Here is a 22,873-nt window from a genome sequence, read left to right as displayed (position 1 = left end):
CTTGAGATAAATATATTTATTATAATTTATTACAAATATTTATATTTTATATTATTGTTATATTACATATTGTGTTACATATATTTTAAAAAGTGGTAACTAACAACATTGGCAAACAAAAGAAAAGAATTCTGGCATTAGAATTCATTTACTGGGTTCAAATCCAATCTCCACATCTTATTTCCATGTAAACACAAAAGAATCATAAAGTTATTTAGTCCTGATCGTGTGAGGTGGGGGAGGATATAGCAGTAGAGTGCTAATGATTTGGAGGTTCCTGAAAGATGACACTTAAATTAAACCTTAAATGGAGCCAAGGATTACAAGAGATAGTCAAGAAGGAAGCACATTCCAGATTTGGGGAATGGTCTATACTAGGAAAGAAGGTAGGATATGGGTGTGTAGGAAAATCAACCAATAGCTCAGTTTGGTTGGTACTTATTGTTCTATAATTGATTCAGTATTCTGCTTCTTTCTTGATTAGCCAAAGTCATTGTAATCACTTGTGGCTACAAGGGTGACAGTTTTTTAGCCTACAGAAAGGTATAAAACATTCTTTGTAGGAAAATAGAAAATGAGAGTCTTAGGCTAGATAAATAAGATATACAGAATTGGAAGATTAATGGATTTATAATAAAAAATAAAGGGCAGTTAGGTGGCATAATGGATTTAGTTCTGGAGTCAGGAAGACCAGGAGTTCAGATTCAGCCTTAGGCCCTTGTGTGGTCCTGGGCTGTGTGATCTTGGGCAATTCACTTAACCCTGTTTGCCTGTTTCATCATCTGTAAAATGAAGATGAGGCACCTGGGTGGTATGGATAGAATACCAGGTTTAGAGTCAAGAACAGACATTTTAGCCTTAGACACTTACTAGCTGTGAGACCTTGGGCAAGTCACTTAACTGCTTGCCTCGGTTTCCTCATCTGTAAAATGATTTGGAGAAAAATGGCAAACTACTTCAGGATCTTTGCCAAGAAAACCCCAAAATGGATCATAAAGTGATGGAAGAACTGAAATGACTGAACAATGAAGACTGAATATTAGACTCCCTTAGGCTACTCTGGCTCAAGTGCATCCTATGAAGTGTAGGCCTGTGCCCTGTCCCAGGAAGATTGACTTAACATGAAAGGACTTAATGCTTTGGAATAATACAGTAAACTTTAGGTAGTTCCTCTGTCTCCCCCACCCTACCATTCCATCACTCTGTGAAAGGTGCAGAGTGAGGAGGCTGCATCGGAGAAGATTGGCCATTGAGCTAGGAGTGGTCCAGCTAATGGACCTAAAGGAAAATTACTTCCTTTCTCTGTTGTTCTCTTTCCCCATTTGCAGAATAGGTCAGAACTCTGTGTGTCTTCTCTAAGAAGAGTTGAAGAAGGAAGGGAAGTTATGTTGAACTATTCTCACATGGCAGCTAGAACAAATACTGGCCTGAAAGAGTTTGAGATGGGACCTCAAATTGACTTTCCTACCTGTATTTCTTTTCTGAGGCTAGGTGACAGAAAAACAGTGATTGTAAGATGAACTTTTTTTTTAGCCTTGGAAGCAATATCATGAATTTGAGAGTCTGGGAGCTCTTGAGTCTTCAGTTGGTGCCAGAATCATTTTGAGAGGAGGCTTCTCGTACCTTTTTGGAATATGAGCACTCAAATTAAGAAAAGCATGAAGGTAAAAGTAAAATTCGGATTCAAAAGTGCTGCAGATTACTTTGTGTTCTAAGTTTCAATAGCAATTATATACTTAACTTTTGTTATTTTAACAGTGGGCTTATTGGTCTTTTGTAAGTTAAGTATTTCTTTATTCATTTTTATAGATGGAGGAAAGAAAGAAGGAAGGAAGGAAGGAAGGAAGGAAGGAAGGAAGGAAGGAAGGAAGGAAGGAAGGAAGGAAGAAAAGAACATTTGAGTTGGTAGAATAAAATGCAACATCAAAAGATCTCCCAAAAGCGTCTCTCAAGTATATGTTAAGATCACCAAAATGTCTTAAGTGAAACCACAGAACAAACTCTATTCAATGTCCCTCTGATTACTGAAAGTAAAAGAAGCTTTATAACCAAGAAATGTATAATTGTCAAAGAGATTCTCTGCTCTCCAGGAAGATGTTCTGACAAACATCTTTTCATATAGAATTTCCCTGTAGAAAGAGAATTCCCTATAGATTATTTCCAATTCTCCCTTTTGTTGATAATATCATGCTGCTTTCATTAAGTGCTAGACTAGGCATCAACCAACTCTGGCCTGTGAGTCAAATCTGTCCCACTGCTTGTTTTTGTATGGCCTATGAGCTAGAATAGTTTTTACATTTGAAAGTACAGTTTATTTAAAATCATACAATTTTAAGTTGTAAAAGAATAATTTATTTAAAATTTAAATAATATTTATTTTTAAATTGTAATATCATTATTAGTTTATGGACTATACAGAAATGGGGAATCAGATTTGCTTATGGGCTGTAGTTTGCTGACCACTCTTCTAGACCTTGTCATTGAGATCCATGATTATTCAAAGAGAATCATCCTAATAATTAATACAAGAAAAACTAAAAGGATGAAAATGTGCCTATTGTTCAGCTTATGACATGAGATTAGATGGCCAGTTGAGGTTAGTATATCAGTGTGGATATTGAGACAGGTACTATAGATTTACCCCACAAAGGGTAGAATAGGGTTTTGAAACTGTGCAGCACTCTTAATAACCCCAAGCTTGTTGTTTCTGAACATTACAACCTCAGAGGAATAAAGTTTGGGATGACCCAATGGGCAATGGGAAGATGCATTAGGAGTGCAAGTAAACTGTAACTTATATCTACTGGTGACCTATTCTCAAGAAGTGGCATAAAAATATCATTGAGGTCATTTATGGCTTGAAAAGAAAGAAGACCAGACATGCAAACAAATAAGGAATAAGACAGTACAAGTACTACATAGGTACTCTCAACATGTAAAATATAAAAAGACATAAAGGAAGACCACTTGCACATTTGGGGGATCTTTTACAATTTATAGGGGAATATATTACAAAAATGTTACAAAATTGTACAGATGACCTGAATGAGTTATGGTCTGTACCACTGAAGGACCCTCCAAGCATGGATGTCAGTACACAAACTGATAACAACAAAAATCTATTGAAATATTAAAGCTTAAATTTTCAACATAAAAACAAGTAATTTGCTCTTTTCATCTAATTTTTAATATTCTGAACTTAAGCACCAATTAAAATGAGCATTTCCATGTGTGCTGTAGAATAGAAGGAAGGAGCTATCATAAAACTATAAATTTCCATATTTTCTTTTTGAGTAAATAATAAATTCATCATGGAACCTTCAAAGCTGTCTTGATTGACTATGATTCCTTTGGGCCTTCTTCTGTTTCTCTTCTCATTTGGTAGTGGTGGTGATTGTGGGGTGTCCTGTCTCTAACTACTCTCTCCTTCCTACCACCAATTAAAAAAAAAAAGAAAAGAAAAACAAAAACCTTGCAACAAATATGCATATGGAAGCAAAATAAATTCCCATGTTGGTCACGTCCCAATATATAAATTAATCTGCATCTTGACTCTTTCACCTCTGGAGGAGGTATGTAGCATGCTTCATAATTAGTACTCTAGAATTGTAGAGCATCGCTTTTTAAAATTATTTGTTAGGGGCAGCTGGGTAGCTCAGTGGATTGAGAGCCAGGCCTAGAGACGGGAGGTCCTAGGTTCAAATCTGACCTCAGACACTTCCCAGCTATGTGACTCTGGGCAAGTCACTTAACCCCCATTGCCTAATCATTACCACTCTTCTGCCTTGGAACCAATATACAGTATTGATTCCAAGATGGAAGGCAAGGGTTTTCAAATAAATAAATAAAACTATTTGTTAATGTGGAACAATCGATTGTAATGGACTTCTCCATTAACAGCAATGTGATGATTCAAAACATTTCTGAGGGACTTATGAGAAAAAACACTATCCACATCCAGAGAAAGAACTGTGGGAGCAGAAATGCAGAAGAAAAACAACTGCTTAACCACATGGGTCTATGGGGATATGATTGGGAATGTAGACTCTAAACGATCACCCTAGTGCAAATATCAATAATATGAAAATAGGTCTTGATCAATGACACATGTAAAATCCAGTGGAATTGCATGTTGGCTATGGGAGAGTGGCAAGTGGAGGGGAGGGAAAGAACATGAATCATGTAACCATGGAATGTTTTTCATAATTAATCAATAAAATAAAAATAAATTTAAAAAACTATTTGTTAAAATTATGGAGCATTTATTTTCTTTCTGAAACCCACTGCTCCCCTATACACATATTAAGAAAAGAAACAAAAAGAAAATCTTTCTAAGAAATGTGTTGTCAATTTGTAAACAATTCTTCCACCAGGCATGTACATCTTATCATACATCTTCTGCTCATCTCTCTGTCAGGAGGTGGATAGCATTCTTCCTCATGAGTCCTCTGGAAGTGTGGTTGGTCATTGCATTGATCCTCTGATTCCTTAAGTCTTCCAAAGTTATTTACTTTACAACATTACTATTATTATATAAATTACTTCTTTGGTTTTCACTTTATTCTACATCAGTTCATATAAGGGAGAATGAACTGGCATTAATGTTGAAATTATACCTGTATCTGGAAATTCTTGAAATGCTTCAATATTTTATTCTATAGTCCTTTCTCCCCTGCTAAATATACCTTCATAACAGACCATGTGCACCTTTCTGAGATTCCTCTCTTTGAGTAGGATTTAATTTTAGTTTTGGTTATTGTGTGGTTTTTAATATACTGTAACAATTCATTTGCTTCATTTTGGTTATAATTTTGGTTACTGTTTCTATCATAGTTCCATAATTGCTATATCTAAAATTGCCTCTGTTGCCATTTCTAAAATTGTTGCTGTTCCTAAGGTTGTTCTTAAAAGTTCCATCATTACTCCTAAAATTACTAAATACTTGATTCCAGCATCTACAATTGATCATTAGATGTCCCCTTTTCCCACACAAATAACATGTTAGAGGGGGCAGCTGAGTGGCTCATTGGATTGAGAGCCAGGCCCAGAGATGGGAGATCCTGGGTTCAAATCTGGCCTCAGACACTTCCCAGCTATGTGACCCTGGGCAAGTCACTTAACCCCCATTGCCTAGTTCTTAACACTCTTCTGCCTTAGAACCAATACTCAGTATTGATTCTAAGATGGAAGGTAAGGTTTTTTAAAAAAAATAACATGTTGGTCTTTGGTTTGTGCATTGTCTTTGATTTCTATATTCAGGCACTGGTGCCAACCCCAAACTGGTCTCTCCTTTTCCAAATTTATTAATTTTTCCTTTCAATTCCTTTATTTCCTTTCTTAATGCCTCTACTAATTTGTTATCATCATTGTCATCTTTATTTATGTCCATTGTAAACATACATAGCTACACTCTGCAATTCATCTAAGTCCATGTTAATCCAGTTAGGACAATTTGACTTAAAATAATCTTCTATAACGTGACAACAATTTTTCACAAATTGTTGTCTGAGGTGACTGATGTCTCTCTCTTTCATGATATCTAAATCAATAACTCTTTCTCCTAATTCAATTAATCTGTCCGTAAATTTAGATGGATTCTTTCCTATTTGGCTTGCCAAGCTGTTATAGCTAATAAATATTTATAGCTAAACTGTTATAGGTGATAAATAGCTGTTATAGATAAAGTATAGGGTAAATATTACTGGTGGAAGTCAATAAAGTTGCAGAGAGCTGTTTGGTAAACCCGTGCCCTTATTTATTTGAATGTGATATAGGGATAGGAAACAGGAGATAGGAAAAGGAATAATGTATCTCTTAATCTTATACTAAATCTTAAAAACCCAATCCTATACTAAAAATCTATAAAGAACCCTGCTTCTAACTGCCTTTCTTTTCTTTTCTTTTCTTTTCTTTTTTTTTAATTTTTAAACCCTTAACTTCTGTGTATTGACTTATATGTGGAAGAGTGGTAAGGGTAGGCAATGGGGGTCCAAGTGACTTGTCCAGGGTCACACAGCTGGGAAGTGAGTGAGGCCGGATTTGAACCTAGGACCAGGTCCTGTCTCTAGGCCTGGCTCTCAATCCACTGAGCTACCCAGCTGCCCCTCTAACTGCCTTTCTTGGCAGTTTCTTCTTGCCTACAAAGCAGACCCAAATCTGGCCTATGTTGTCTAACTTATATTAAATTTCACTATTTATCTTTAACTAATCAATGAACATTAAATTCATAATGAACTCCTTAAATTAATATATGAAATCAAACTCTCAGATATAACTGTCAGAATCTCTTGACAGAGAAACACTGACACAGGCCCTGCTCCCAAGTCAGAGAGAGTGGACAAAGCCCCTCTGACAGCTTCTCCTTCCTGAAGTAATCAGACTTTAACTTAAATTTGTAGGTGTATCCCAAACTCTCAAAAGTGACTATCTCAAAATAACTATCAGATGTTATTATCTGAGAGTATGCCCCAGCAACACTGCTCCCAAGGAAGTCAGAGAAATTGGAGTGTTTTCTTAACTGCTATTTCCTTCTTTATAGAGGTTCTCTTAAAGTGATGGAGGGCAAATCTCTCTGCTCTGACTCTTAAAGAGTCAGGAGGAGATTTTACAAAACTCCCAAACTGTCAGATACTGTCTCCTAAATAAAAAATGGGAGATTAAGAAATTCCTATTTACACTAGGTTTCTCTGAAATATTCCCCATCATTGCTTATTATGGCACTTTAGTATTCAATTACATTCATATACCATAATTTGTTCAGCTGTTCCCCATCTGATGGGAATCTCCTGAATTTGTAGTTCTTTGCCATTATGAAAAGAGTTACTTACTATAATTATTTTTGTAGGTACGGTTTCTTTTTCTTTTCATCTCTTTGGTTATGTTACTGCTGAGTCATATTACTGCTGAGTCAAAGGTTATATAAAGTTTAGTAACTTTTGGAACATAGTTCAAATTGCTTTCCAATATGGCATCTCCAATTCACAGTTCCACCAAAGTGCACTTGTTAACCTGTTTTTCTGATATCTCCCCAACACTTGCCATTTTCCTATTTTTTTTTACCATTTTGGTTAACCTGATAGGTTTAAGGTAGTTCCTCAGAGTATTTTTAAATTTAAATTTCTCTAGTTACAGTTTTTCATAGTTGTTAATAGATATTTTTTATTCCTTTGGAAACTGCCCATTCTGATCCTTTAATCTGAACAGATCTATATGGATTTATTTATGGAGGAAATAACAGTTACTATTTTCAGTGACTTTTTGTTTTTGTTTTTCATAGATCAAGGGTTTCAGTTGGTGAAAGGGCAGAATGCCTTTAATTTAAATTGACAGCAAATAATTTTTTGTTGAAAATGCTGATCGATGACCGATTTTCATTTTGTTTACTTAAAAGGCTTTATGATGTGGGCAGCTAGGTGGCTTAGTGGACAGAAAGCCAAGCCTGAAGATGTGAGGCCAAGGTGAGCTAAAGATGAGGAATATGGCAGGGTGGGAAGATTCCCAGTGAGTTCTCATTAATTTTTTTTTTAAATCCTTATCTTCAGCCTTAGAATCAATAGTAAGTATTGGTTTCAAGATAGAAGAGCAGTAAGGGCTAGGCCAGTAATGGGCAAATTTTTAAAGAGAGGGCCAAAGGAAAGAAAATACTTATCTGTCAGTCCGTTTCTAAGGCAACTCTTTCGAAATTTCATTGTATTGTATCCTACTCATTGTATTCGTCAGATTAGGAATAATGTCAAGCCTCCATATAGAATATTTCAGGGGGCTGCATCTGGCCTGCAGGCCATAGTTTGCCCATCACTGGGCTAGGCAATGGGAGTTAAGTGACTTGCTCAGTGTCACACAGCTAGGAAGTATCTGAGGTCAGATTTGAACCCAGGACCTCTCATCTCTAGGTCTGGCTCTCAATCCATTGAGCCCCCCCTAAATGACCTCCCTCCACCCCACTTATTCTTGATCTCCCACGTCTCTCATGGACCAGGTTAGGGAGACACAGAAGTATTGAATACTAGAACATATGCTCTCATACCTTATTTATAGGGACACAGTGCCCTATATCCATTAGGTGCTTAATAAGAGTTTGTTGAATCAAATCTTTATTGATATATTGGGTCTCACCAGAATTGTGATGCATCACTTAAGCATAAATATTGACAAGAGTCTTGATCTACCCTCATGACATCTACCTAAGTAATACTTGTCATAATTATTTTAAATCTGTTCAATAACCTATTTCTTTCAGTCACGTGGTGGTTGCTGGTTTTGTGCTAAAGGCCAAACTCAACAATTTTGGAACTCAAGCCACAGAGTCTGGCAGTCTATGAACCCCAGACCTCAAATTTACATAGCTTGCTACTACCACCGCCTTCTACTTGGGTTAGACCACAAATACTCAAGGAACAGACTTGTTCTCAAATATTTCATCTCTGGCTGCCAGCCAGGACCATGAAATTCAGGGATGCATGAAGACGAAAAGTGATGTTTTGTGGTGAGCTGAGGAGAGTGGGAAGCTTAAGTTCTGCAGACCTTAAAAAATGTTGTCACTTCTCATTTCATCTGAGCAGTTTCTCCCACACCTTCCTAGAGAGGACTTTAAATGCTGATGAACTAAGCTGTAAATTTACTTCCAAGCTGAGGCATTTGGATGATTCTTCACTTTCTTGCTTTTGTTACTTGGCACTAACTATGTGAAGAAAACTATTACATTGGACCTTTCCTTAGCCCTGATTTAAAACCATCCTAGGCATTCAAATAAAATTTCTTTGGTAATTCCATTTATTTAACCTAATTTCCTCATGTGTTTTTGTTTAACTCTTAATTAAATGCTTCTTCCTTTAAACCTGCATTCATATGTATAATTTCCTTTGTAGGAACAGTCATTTTACTATTAGATTAAAAGCCACTAGACAGCATGGAGGAAGAATAAACCCAGCTAAAGATATCGTTCTCTTTGGACATCAGTAACTACTATTTTTCTAGCTATCTTTCCTAGAACTTTAAAAAAATTATTTATTTTGAAATATTTTCCCATGTTTACACGATTCATTTTTTTTCCCTTCTCTCTTCTTCCCCCTCCCAGATCCAACAAGCAATTCCTCTGGGTTATACAAATGTTATCACTTGATACCTATTTCCATATTATTCATTTTTGCTATAGAGCAATATTTTAAAGCCAAAACCCTAAATCATATACCTATATATACAGTGTTAAGTGATGTCATATGTTTTTCTTTTGCGTAGGACTTTTTTTTAAGCCCTTACTTTCTTAGTAACAATCATAAGGCAGAAGGCCAAGGGCTAGGCAAATGGGGTTAAATGACTTGCTCAGGGTCACATAGCCAGGAAGTGTCTGAGGCCAGGTCTGAACCCTCTCCAAACCTGGCACTCTATCCACTGTGCTACCTATGTAGCTTATTTTTAGAACTCTCTGCATGTTGCTTAGGACAACATCTTCCTCTCAGGCTGTTAAATTCCCAAATCCTGGGCTTTCTGAAAACACAGAGATGATATGAAAGAGACATTTGGCTAAGTGTTTTGGATCTTTTGATACAATTTTTTCATGGCCCCTTTAAGAGGCACCTCTAAAGAGAAGATGCAGTCACATCATTTCTGAGTTTAGTATGCTAAGTTTTGAATGAGAATCTGGCAAGAAACTATGATCCAAATCGACAGAATCAACAGGAGTGGTATAGAAATTAAAGCTAATGAAAGAGGAAGGAAAATTGAGAATAGAGCATGTTGTCTATAATTAAGGATTAAGATTAAATTTAGGCCCATATCCCAGCATATATAGCAAGAATTGGTCAATTAACCAAATCCTACATCTATTTTGGCCCTTTATGAAAGATACATCTGGTCTAGGGGAGTCTGGAAAGGAAATGTGAATATTTGTGCATTAGAACAGAAGGCAATAAAACATTTTTATTGTGCAAGTGAATATATGCCACAAGTAACCCTAGAACCTAAACCCGGAAATCCCATATGAGCATTAGATTTGTTAGCTCAGTTCTTCTTTTAAGGCTCCCTGGGTTCCTCTGATTCAACCTCCTAATTCCCATTGCAATTGCTTCCTCTATAATCTGTATTTATTTGGTACTAATCCCTAACTCATGTTTGGATCTCTTTTGTTGAATTTGGATCTGGTTCCCCACCTCTGCCCTGAAGCAAAACACACATTCTTAGGACACAGTTCCCAGTTGCTTTGTCCATAGGTGGTATAGTGGATAGAGTAGTGGTTCTAGAACTAGGAAGCCCTGAGTTCAAATATGGCTTCAAATATGGCCACAAACGCTTTTACTAGCTTTTTGACCCAGAGCAAATCTCTTCAACTCACTCCTCCTTAGCTTCCTCATATGTAAAATGGGGACAATAATAACATCTACCTCCTGGGTTTGTTGTTTGAATCAATTGAGATAATATTTGTAAAGTGCTTAGGAAAATGCTTGGCACAGATTAGGCACATGCTTGTTTTCTTTTTCTTTTTCTTTTTTTTTTTTGCTTCTCTTTAACTAAACTAAAAAAATTTTTTTAAATTAATTTTAAAAAGTTGACTTAAACTGAAGCCCCTTTAATTAAACTCAGATTTAACTGCCTGTGACTCTATGCTACATTTTCTAACTCCACATCCAGTACTCTTTCCTCCAGAGTATGCTATCTCTTAATTGAGGTACTAAAACACTAATATGGAGAGATGCAAGTTCTAACTTGCCACCAAATAACGATTGAGAGGTATCAAGCCAGTAATGTTATGTAGTGGCTCTTATAGGTAATTATCTTTTCCAATCTCTCTTTTCATTTTACAATTTTATTTTTTATTTTCAGTTCCAAATTCTCTCCCTCCCAACATTTCCTTCTCCACCCAGTGAGAAGGCAAGAAAGATGATATCCATTGTACATATGAAATAATGTAAAGCATATTTCTGAATTAGCCATGTTCTAAAAGAAAAAGCAAGAAAAATAAATAAAGGAAGAAAAATATACTTCAATCTGCACTCTGAATCCATCAGTTGTCTATCTGGAGATGGATATGATTCTTTATCATGTCTTCTGGTGTTGTGGTAGATCACTGAACTCATTAGAGTTACTAAATCTTTCCTAGTTCATTATCATAATAATATTGCTACTACTGTATACATTGTTTTCTTGGTTTTGCTCATTTCACTTTGCACCAGTTCATGTAAGTCTTTTCTGACTTACATGAAATTTTTCTGAAGCTATCCCTTTGATCACTTCTTATTGCATAATAGAATGCATATACCATAACTTGGTTAACCATTCTCCAATTAATGGGCCTCGGTTTCCAATTCTTTGCCACCAAAAAAAAGAGCTGTCATAAATGTTTTTGTATATATAGATTCTTTTTTTTTTTCATTTTTCTCCTTGGGTTATGGTGGTAGTGCTAGGTGTAAGGGTATGTACAGATTTGTAGCCCTTTGGCTATAGTTCCAAATTGTTCTCCAGAATAGTTGCTTCAATCTCTCTCCACCACTCTCTCTATTCCCTAGAAGAAAATTTGTGTACATTGAAGAGTGAATGGTAAGAATATTTCTGCATACCTTTGCTTATTAGAACCTAACACACTGGCTTGCAATACCATGCAATAATGTATTAATGCAATGTGGACAGAGGTTCACTGGAACCAGAGAAGTTCAGAATTAAATTTTCTGAAGCTATAATTCATTAAGAGATAATGGAATACCATTTCTTATATGGGATGGCTCTCTGGGAAGGGAAGGGAAGATACTTGGGATAACTATGATGATGTAAGAAACAGTTGATATCAGTAAAAACAGCAATAATAGGACAGGAAGTTAGCTTATAAACATTCTCTGGAAAAAAAGAGCATGTCCAGAGGGCACAATTTTGATTTAGAGTTGGTTTAGTACTCAGAATCCATATATTTTTTTTCCAACATGCTTAATCCCACTTGTTTTCCCCTCAAAAATTTGATCATTGCGTAGAACTCTAACTTTGGATCTTTCCTCTTTGGTTAAAATGAATTTTCTATATACAACCTTGATTAGAATCTGTGGTTGGCCTATGTATGTTGTACCCACCTTGTGGGGCCTGGGTTATGATGGTGGTTATGTCGGGCCTCCCTTTCTCATTTTTCCCTGTTCATAGCATAGTAAATCCATTGTCTTTTCACTTTCCATCTACAAACATGATCAGGTCTTCAAATTCTTTTTTTTTTTAATTCCTAATTGTTAAAAAGCCTCTCGCTTTCAATAAAAATAATAAAACAATCAAAATTGAAAGTTACAGAATTATGCAGAACAAGCTTGTCCCAAAGAAGAGATATAAGAAGACAATTCCCCTCGATTCTTTTGCAGAGGTGGAAGATCTGTGGATATGGTATGTTGCATATATTTTCAGACTTTTTCAATGCATTGATTGATTTTACTGATTTTTTTCTCTTACTCTTTTTCTTTTAGTAGGCATCTTGACTGCCAGGTCCAATTCACTGGTGGGATAGATACTAAAAGTTGCTCCTTACTGGACTCAGCTGCTGGGAAATGCTGGTATGGACCATAGTTCCTAGAACTTTTAGGATCTCTCTCATGTTCACAGCCCAATTCATCTCAACTCCAAAACTCATTCACTTAAGAGCAGGAAAGAACAAATCTTAAAAAGGAAAGAAAAAGAAGTGCCATGTCACCCTGAGGAGTGTGTGCATGTGTGTGTGTGTGTGTGTGTGTGTGTGTGTGTGTGTGTGTGTATGTGTGTGTGTGTGTGTGTGTGTAAATAATCAGCTAGCAGCAGCAGATCACTGCTTGCACTACTAATTGCCCTTTCCCCCACCATGTGGCTTACCTCTCAACTCAAAGAAACATAGAATGATTTTGTTGATTAATGCCTTATGCATGCATACTTACTTTTGGCTTAGCAGCCAGTTAAAAGGATCCTCTTCACTATGGAGTAAGGAAAAAGTCTTAAAATATCTATTTATGTACTGGTCTATGAGAGGCATTTCCTCAGACAAAGCATTATGTACATACTCATAAAGACTGGGCTCTTATTGGCCAGCCCTCTATTAAATTGTCATTGAACAGCTTTGGTCCTACACTTCCCTAACTCTTCAGTTTTCTTTGTGAACCTAAATATGCTCAGATTTACACCTTCATCTTCCAAAATTCTGAAGATAGTAGCCATACTATATTGCAGTTGATTTGTAACAATAACAATGGGTTGCTAAAGGAATCTGTGTGATCTTTTCCCTTTCCCTTGGTGCTAATAGACAACTTTTTGAAAAAAATAATTGAAATTGAATCTTACTTTGAAGTAAGAAAATGAGCACGATGATTTTTTGAAATTCTATAAAATCAAGGGATTCTTCAAATTTTGCCTTTTAATGTTTTATTATTATCTTTTGTTGTTATATCAATCATCATGCCATTCCATATATATCCCTCTACCCCAGGTCATCTCTCATGGCAAAGAACAAAATAAGAAAGCAAAAAAATCAATTTAGCAATATTAGTCAATATGTCAATCAAATGTATGATAGTATATACACTGTATATACATTATTTCATTCTCACAATCCCTCACCTCTACAAAGAAGGGAGGGAGATGACTTCTTTTCATTCTTTGACACAAAACTTGGCAGTTTCTCTCTGTCTCTGTCTTTTTCTGTCTCTATCTTCTTTTGATCTTTTCTTTTCATCAATAGTGTTATAGTCATTGTGTATATCATTTTCTTGGTAGTGCTTATTTCATTGATCATCATATTATTAGACCTTTAAAACATCAGATATTCCTTCTAATAATAATCAGGTTCATATCGAAATATTTCCAGTTTGGCTGATCTTGCCAAGGCTTTGAATTCTGCTGGGAAAAATTTTGAGAGCCCAGTATCATCCTCACATTCAATGAAGTATCAGAGGGGGACATCTTTAGCAAGGCACAATGACAGGTAAAATGCCTGCTGTCCCAGGACTAATCTAGCTGAGTTTTTGGAGACCTAACACCAGTTTCATCACAGGGTGACCAATAACTCTCAAAGACTATCCTAGGAGAAAGCTTGTGAGCAGAATCAGAGGAGGCAATACATTTAGATTGCAATCAATCTGAATTCAAATAATGGAATCCCTTCATGGGATTCATTATTTATACTAATCACTAGCTGAACCCTCATTGATAAAATCATAGATCACTGAGGTATTGAAATAAATATTCCTTTGAAAAAAATCCTCATAATTCCCTATTATTCAATGCCATAAATATAATTTACTGATCCTCATCCAAATATCTTCATGAACATAATTTTATGAATATTGAAATAATGAAAAAATAGGAAAGCAGAGTTAGATTGTAGGAAATCATGGTCAATTCTAAACCTGAAGCACCACCACACCCACTCCCTCTTAATGAGTATATTTTGATAACATGCAATAAAAAGTCACCAGTTCCATTCCATAATCTAACATATTCTATTAAGACTTAGTAATGTTTATATCTGTTTTAGTTTTTTTTCCCGGTAACAGAGGGATGATTTTCTTTATTTCAGATTTATTAGATACATTGTAAGAAACTACACTTGATCTTAGCCAAAAGGCCAAGAAGCAATAGATACATTGTAAGAAATAAGAATTGCCGTCACAATACTTAACCATCCAGTTTCATTTCTCAAATATTGATTAACGATCATCCACGTTCAAGGTCTTGTTATTACACTGCTTATAATTCAGTAGAGGAAATGAGAGACAGAACCACAAAGATTAAGAAAGGTTTTCATAGATGTCTCTTGAGGAAATTCATTTAGTTCTTACATTATTTAAAATGGTAGAACCAGGTCAAGACCCCAAGTGTCTGCCTAATATTGTAACTAGCTTTAGCAAGCCAAGTGACCATTCTGGGTCTCAGTTTTCTCATATGTAGTATCAGTGGGAATAGGTTAGATGGCTTCTTAGGTCCCTTCCAACTCTATTTCTATGAATGTGTTGGGCTACTAGATGACCTTTTTTGTTGATTTTCTAAATTGCAAGGACATTTATGACTACATATGAACCTAGGCTACTTTCCTTCCTAGAAACTCATATGTTGTTTATCTTTTCAATCAGTGCTACTCTCTAGAACTGAAGTGGGACCTTGGGTGCTAGCTGAAGGTATGATCTATTAAGCTGACATTTATATAGCACATTATCATTTTCAGAGCTCTTTCTTCCTAACCAGCCTCTAAAGTTAATAGTTAGGCTCTATCTTACAAATGAGAAAGGTTGACAGTAGGGAGTTTTTTTCTCAGCTGCGTATAATGCACTAATTTCCTTCTCCACCCTGAGGAGTGGCTCCTAGTGGTTGGAGGTATGCTTTTGTGAAGTGGATCCAAAAGTCAGCTAATGCTATCCTAAGAGAGGGGAGTGAAGGTCATAGAACTCAGGAGAAACAGCTTGAGAAAGGGCAAAAGAATAATGCCAAATAGTAGCAAGCATTCTGTAAGGGAGAGAAAGTGTCCCCACTCATGTATCCAATAGCCTAGCCCATACTAACCTATGCTAGTAGCAGTTCTGACTATATCAAATCAGATTACATGTGTAATGCAAAAGTTGCAAGAGGGGTTTTTGTTCTTGCAGGGGGCCAACTGAAAACTTCTGGCAGTTGGAAGCCTTAGAATTTTGAGAAAGTTCAGTTTGTCCCTGATGCTTGAACAGAGTAGAAGGATCAACCAGAGCTCTATTTTGGTTTTCAGTTTGCTTTGGCCTGTGCCTTGTCTTTGGATAATTTGAACCTAGCTAACCTATCTGGACCTCTCCCTGACCTCCATATTACTTCACTGTTTCTCTGCCTGTTTTCCTGGGGCTCTGGGAGGCAGGGTGGCTTTGGGGTTTTTAGTGAAAAGACTTTGTGGGTTTAGTTTTCCCCAATAGGCAAGTAGGACATCCTTGAATTCAAACTATCCCTTTCGTATACCCTCTACCTTAAAGGCAGCCAAATCTTCCCAGGCTGAGAGAGCAGGTCCTCTCTCAGTCTAACCCATTCCTGAGACCCTCCCCCACCTTGAGTTTCTCCCTAGTGGCTGTCAGAAACCCCAATCCCCTCTCCCCTTCCAGACCAATCCTGAAACATTAATAAACCCTTGGTTACCTAATTAAACCCTCTGGAGAATCTTGTGTTGAAGAAATAGGTGAGGGTGAAGGGGGAGGAATAATTCTCTTTATTTCCGGAGGGAAAGTGGAGGCATCCATCTTGGGAGGAAGTAGTTGCCCAACTTCCTCCTGAATCCCTTCAATTTCACTGACAGGGAGAAGCCTTGTGATTCCTCCTTTGAGGACTTGAGAAACTGACAAGAAAGCCCTCAAATCAGATTCAAACCACTTCTGACTGGCCCTATTCCTTGTGTCTGTAAAAGTACCTTTCCTGCATGGAAGGGTTCAGCCTGTTTCCCTTCAGTATCCTCTATCTCTAGCCTGAGTGCCTAATCTGTGTTAGCTGCCTCTCCTGAACACCTCACCTATACCCTTACCATCTGAACACCGCCTTGTCCATTCCTCCCTAAACCCAGCCATCTCTTTCATTCCTCTCCTATCACCTCAATCACCTTTTTACCCTTCTGTCACTCAGCAAGGGAAGGAGATCACCCCCCAAACTTTAATGTACCCCCCCTCTTTTATCCACAACACATAATAACTGAAAGTAAAAGGGATTTGATAATAACTTATATAATATTATTATATAGTATTTTAAAGATTACATACTTAATCTCATTGGAGCCTATGAGGTAGGAGATATTATTATTCCTATTTTAAAAATTAAAAAAAAAACTTAGGTTAAATGAGTTGTGCAGTAAGTGTCAGGGTTGAGTTTAAAATCAGTTCTTCATTCCAAGTACAAAACTTTATCCACTACAAATAATCCTTGACAAATGGCATACATTGTTAGGGTTTAATCTTGAAACACCTCTTATTCTGAAATTGCTGTTTGCTTTCCCATAGAGCTCCTGCTATTATCTAACATAGGACTGCTCCTTCCTTGAAAGGAATATTAATGGCTCTTTTATGAGACATACCTATAACTGTGGAACATCAGAGAGTCTCATGTTCCCTTGTGAATTTATAATTGTGGTACTTTTCAATCTCCTGTTCCTGATTTACCTCTTTATATGCCTTCTCTTCTTCTTCTTATCCTCTAAACACAGACCTTCCCCAAAGCTTAATTTTTAGCTTCTCTTCTTTGTGGTTTCTTTCTTTAATATTTCTAATTTTCTCATGGTTTTAACTCCATGCATTTGATTTCCAAATTTTTATCACTAATTCATTACTTTCCTTTGCTCCTTACCTATATTTCTATCTCTTACATAGTATTTTCATTTAGATTTCCTATCAGAGTGAGAATGTGGCATAGTAGATTCAGTGTTGGAGTCAGGAAGACATAGGTTAAAATCTGGACTCTTGACACATATTAGATATTTTAATGATGCATTAAACAGAGGAATACTAGCTGACCACCACCCACCACCCGCCAGGTTCTGAGTGTGGGCATAAGCCAACTTTGGGATCCTGGGACCTCATCTACAACAACAACAGAGTACCCCATACCCCACATCCACTCCTTGAAGTCCCAGGCCCTGGCACTAGCCCACAGTGAAGCCTTCACAGCTTTTGCCTCTTTCAAGCCTGTACTATTGTGAAGTCCTTAGCTCTAGGGTAAAATAGCTCAGAGCGCTGAGTCCTGCGAGCCATCAACAGAGAAGACAGAATCATCAGCTTTCAGAACTCCCAGTCCACAGGCAAAAAAAGGCTGGGAAGATGAGCAAATACCAAAAGAAACCCCTAGCCATAGAAAATTTTTATGGCAACAAAGAGCAAGGCACAGAGTTATTAGGGGATGATGAGATCTAAGAAATCACATGCAAAACATCAAAGAAAAATAGAAATTTGTCTCAGATGCTAGAAGAACTCAAAAAGGAATTAAAAATCAGATAAGACAGTTGGAAGAAAAATGGGAAAAAGAAGTGAAAGTAATGCAAAAAGAAAATAACAGCTTAAAAAGCAAAATTGATCAACTGGAAAAAGAGGCACAAAAATCCAATGAAGAAAAGAGTTCCATGAAAAGTAGAATGGACCAAAAGAAAAAAGGAGGATCAAAAGGTCATGGAAGAAATTAATTCTTTAAAATTAGAACAGGATAAATAGAAGCTAATGACTTCATGAAACATCAAGAAAAAATAAGATATAACCAAAAGAATGAAAAAATAAAAGACATGGAAAATAGATCTAGGAGAGACAATTTAAGAATTATTGGACTACCTGAAAGTTGTGTTAAAAAAAAAAAAGCCTAGACATCATATTACAAGAAATTATCCAAGAAAACTGCCCTGGTGTTCTTGAACAAGAGGGTAAAATAGAAATTGAAAGAATCCATAGAGCACCTCCAGAAATTAATTCCCATATGACTACTCCCAGGAATGTTGTAGCCAAATTCAAGAGTGCCCAGGCCAAGAATAAAATATTGTAAGCAACCAGAAAGAAATGATTCAAATATCATGGGTTAAACAGGATGTGGCAGCTTCCACACTGAAAGACTGGAAAGCTTGGTATATAAAATTTCAGAAGGCAAGGGAACTGGATTTACAACCAAGAATCACCTATCTATCAAAACTGACTACATTATTTCATTTAATAAAATAGAAAATTTCCACGAATTCCTTAAGAAAATACCAGACTTAAACAGAAAATTTAATGTCCAAATACAAAATTCAAGAGAAGCATAAAAAGGCTAAAGTAGAAACACTATCTTTGAGATTCCATGTCCTCCTCCTCAAAAATGATTTATCCATCTTGTTGTCATGACATCCCTCGAGGACTCCCTTATCTGCAGTGATAAAGAGATAAAATGTGAACTCTAAAAGCATTTGGAGAATAAGAGATTCCAGGAATTCCCTATTTTAATAAGTCTCTGTTGAGTTGTTGGCTTGTATCAGTGGAGAAATGGTCAGACATCCTTATACTTGTTCTTTAATATGGTATTACCAAGAGAACACCATCTATTACAAAAAAAGTCTTATTCCTCAATTAGCATATGTATCAAATCAGTACTTGACAGTCCCCATAAAAAATTGGCTTAAAATTTAATATATTCTATATTTTTACTGTGTGTGACATAATATATGGAGAAATCATCTATATAATTAGGGATGTTAAGGAATCAAAGACATATAAGGACATAGCCTTAGTTCTCAAGCAGCTTGTATTCTAGGCGTATGATGCCATAAGTAAGAGTGTCCCTGACAAATTTACAAAAGTCTGCTTCATTGGTATTATCAAATACAAGAATTATTCAAGGGTCCCAGGGACTCTATTGCCTATGGAAAGGAAATGTTGCATTACCTCTGATAATGGTCATTTTGACCACTGGTATACAATCCAAATTATATAGCAGTATCTTTCAGCTGTTTAAATGGGTTTTTCTTTTATGGAAGTGTTTCCTTCGGACATTTCAGCCCATGGATTGTTTTTTCTTGGAAATTTTTTATTACAAGATGTTCTTTCTTTAGGCCACCTTAGTCCTTCCCCTCCCGACCCCCTTCAATAGTTATATCCTTCAGGTATATGTCCTTCCTAGTCAATCTACCTTTGAATTTTTTTGAGTATTTTCTTCTCTTATCTTTACCTCCTGGCTTCCCTGAATTCCTTCAAGTCCCAGCTAATATCCTACTTTCTACAGGAAACCTACCCCACTCCCACCCTTATCCTTCTTAATTCTAATGCTTTCCTTCTATCAATTATTTCCAATTATCCTGTATATCTAGCTTGTTTGTACATAATGATTTGCAAACATGCTCCTTCATTGGATTTTGAGCTCCTAGAGAATAGATTCTCTCTTTTACCAGTCTTTGTATCCTCCCATGCTTGGCATAGTGCCCAGTGGATTTTCAAAAACTGTTTACTGACTGGTTGGTTGATTGATTTGATTCCAGGTTGTCTGACCTAAAGTTCAGCAATACATCTTTTAAAAAATATCTCTTCTCCATTCATAAATCCAGTCAATGACTCCCTACTAAGTGGGCAAAGAACTATAGTAGATGCTAAAAGGGATCCAGAGACAAATAAAACAACTTGTGCTCTACAATAATTTATAGTCTATAGGGGAAATAAGCTATGTGCATTAAGTTGTATAACAAAGTAGAGTTTGATGAGTATATGAGGAATACAAAAAAAGAGTTATAATAATTCATGGGAGACACAAATACCTGGTTGGTGATTTCAGAGAAAGTTTAAAGTAAAAAGTGTCAATTAAATGGGATCATAATGGATTGATTGAATTTCAGCAGGCAGAGCTGGGGAGGCATGTCTTTCTAGGTATGGACAATGGTGTGAGCCAAGGCATTGATGCAGAAAAGTACAGTAGTTTATCCTTTCCTGGTAAGAAAACATTTGGATTAATTGGAAGGGATCACATAGTTGGCATGTAAAGTCTCCAGCCAATGGAAAGTCCACTTACATAATTTTCCAGACTGGTTTCTTCCATGGAAGGAAAAAAAGGCTAAAAGTCACAGGATGTTTTGCCTCATAGGTCACATAAAATTTGACTATGTTAAGTTTCCTTTAATTGCTCAGATTGGGAAGAAATATTATTTCAGCTGTTTCTCTGCAGCACAAGACAGTGCATGTAATCCTCTCTCCTTAGGAATTTAGCACAATCAATTGTCATTAGGCTGTGTGTGAACTTAATGCACTATCCATTGCTAAAGAGGATAAAGATCATTTATTTTACTTCTAAAGGAAGGAATGACTTCCTCATTCCCCCAAGTCACAAACTCAAATCCTTAATGTTCAGTATGTGGGTTCCAAAGAGAAAAGCCCACTTCAGTTTGCCCTGTACCTTTCCCCATAGATATCAGCTGAATCAGAACTCCTCTCAAAAAGAAGTGTAACAGGGGCAGCTGGGTAGCTCAGTGAATTGAGAGTCAGGCCTAGAGACAGGAGGTCCTAGGTTCAAATCTGGACTAGCTCGGTGACCCTGGGCAAGTGACAACCCCATTGTCTTGTCTTACTGCTCTTCTGCCTTGGAACCAATACTTGGAACCAATCAGTACTGATTCTAAGGGTTTAAAAAAGAGTCTTAGAGAAACTTCAGGTCTTATAGTAGTATTTTGAAAAAAAATGTTAAGACCAGATGATGCTTCCTACCTTTGTTTATAGCTAATAATGATAATAATAAGCATAGCATGGTTGGATAGAGGTTAAACATTGGCTTCAGGAAGACCTGAGTTCAAATTATGCTCCTGATACATACTGGCTATGTGAATCTTTAGTGCCACCAATCAGTCTCCAAAACTATAAACTGAAGAAAAATTGATTACAATCTGATCTGAATTGATAAAAAGAAGTTTACTCACTAAGAGTACCTGATACCCAGTGAAATTCCCAATGAAATTATGTCCCTGATAACAATTGTTAGAGTCATTTTATTATAAGAATATTTTATGGGGGAGGCTCTTCACTTGGTATCTGTAGATCCCAAGAAATCTTTGAATAGATTTTATGTAGTTCATGATCTTGGAAAGGGGAAAAACTATTTTTATATAATTGGATTTTTTGTAATTGTATATATTTTGTTTTAAAAATTCAAAAATATTCTTCTGAGAAGGGTTAGCTTCACTAGCCTGCCAGAAGGGCCCACGATGCAGAAAAAAGTAAAGAACCAATGCTTTAAAAGTTTCAGAGTACTGTTGGGAGAGTTCATTTGAAAAAATATAGAAGTCCACTTATTTTTTTTTTACTTCTGCTTGGTTCCACTGGCTTTTATGAAATTCCCAGTGGAGTGCATAGCTGCGCAGTTGAAGACTGAGATGGATTTGGGAAAGAGTACTGTCTGGGAATTGGCTAACTCATTAATTGGCATGATTTGGCTGGGGATGAGTTTGCCTGAGTATTATTTTTCTGGAATGGCTTCGTAATAGATTCTGCATCAAAATTTTAGGAAAAATCCTAGGACTTATTGAGAGAAGTCTCCTGGGTGTAGAGGCATATTATGGACACCATGAGGGGTTACTAAGTGTTTTTACTTGCAGCATTTCTGTTTGGATTTGGTCACTCACTCGCCCTCGGTTTTTTTCCCTGAGAAGCTTTCTGGTATGTGCTCCAAAATGGGCAATTTACTGCCTGGCATTTTTCCCTCTCCCCTCTCTTTTCCTCATGAATGGCTTTTTCCTTTTGCCCTGGGTTTTCAGTTGAGCTCCTTACCAGCTGCTGACTTTGGCATCTCTCACTCCCAATGTCCTTTTGGCCTACATAGCCAGGAAACTCAGAGATTCTTCCTATAGACTCTGACAAGGCAAAGCAGAAGGTGAGTTTTTGTTTTCTTAATTTCTCATACTGTAAAGCTCAAGCAAGACACTCAATCTGTCTTTTTTAGAACAGAAGACATATAAAATGCCACAATGTAAAACCAGCTAAGGCTTTTCTCTTTTCAAGCACCTTTCCTGAAATTCAATATTCTTCCATTCAATTCAGCTCAGCAAATTATTTGTTAAATACTATGTGTCAAGGCATTGTGTGTTGGGAGAGATACAAAGTTCAGGAAAAGTTTTGGTCATGTCCTCTGGGGACCTATAGCCTAATGGGAAGTGTCATTCTATTTGATTCAGCAAATATTTATTAAATTCTTTTTATTATTATGCTAGGAATGATTCAGGCAATGGGAGTATACAATGATAAAAATAAAAGTCTTTGCTCTTGAGGAAAGTTTGCTCTCTTCTATTGGGGAGATACCATATGGACCCCAGTTAATATAGTACAAGGGGAAGTGAAGAAGGAGAGAACACTAACAACTTGGGAAAGCAGGAAAGTCTTCATGGAGGTAATAGCTTATGACCTGAGTATTGGAAGAAGACAAGGATTTAGAGAAGAGAAGTAAAAGAAGTGCATTGCAAGTG

The 22,873-nt window shown here is 36.6% G+C and overlaps 2 pseudogenes; one reads left to right on the top strand and one right to left on the bottom strand.

Moving 5' to 3' along the window:
- Positions 1-22,873, top strand: part of LOC123252054 — an 86,246-nt pseudogene that overhangs the window by 51,445 nt on the left and 11,928 nt on the right.
- LOC123232601 lies at positions 14,483-14,566 on the bottom strand (annotated as a pseudogene).

This window comes from Gracilinanus agilis, chromosome 1, assembly GCF_016433145.1.
Source record: "Gracilinanus agilis isolate LMUSP501 chromosome 1, AgileGrace, whole genome shotgun sequence".
Taxonomy (NCBI): domain Eukaryota; kingdom Metazoa; phylum Chordata; class Mammalia; order Didelphimorphia; family Didelphidae; genus Gracilinanus; species Gracilinanus agilis.
Note: the sequence above shows the minus strand (reverse complement) of the source record. Positions and strands in the feature narration are given on the sequence as shown.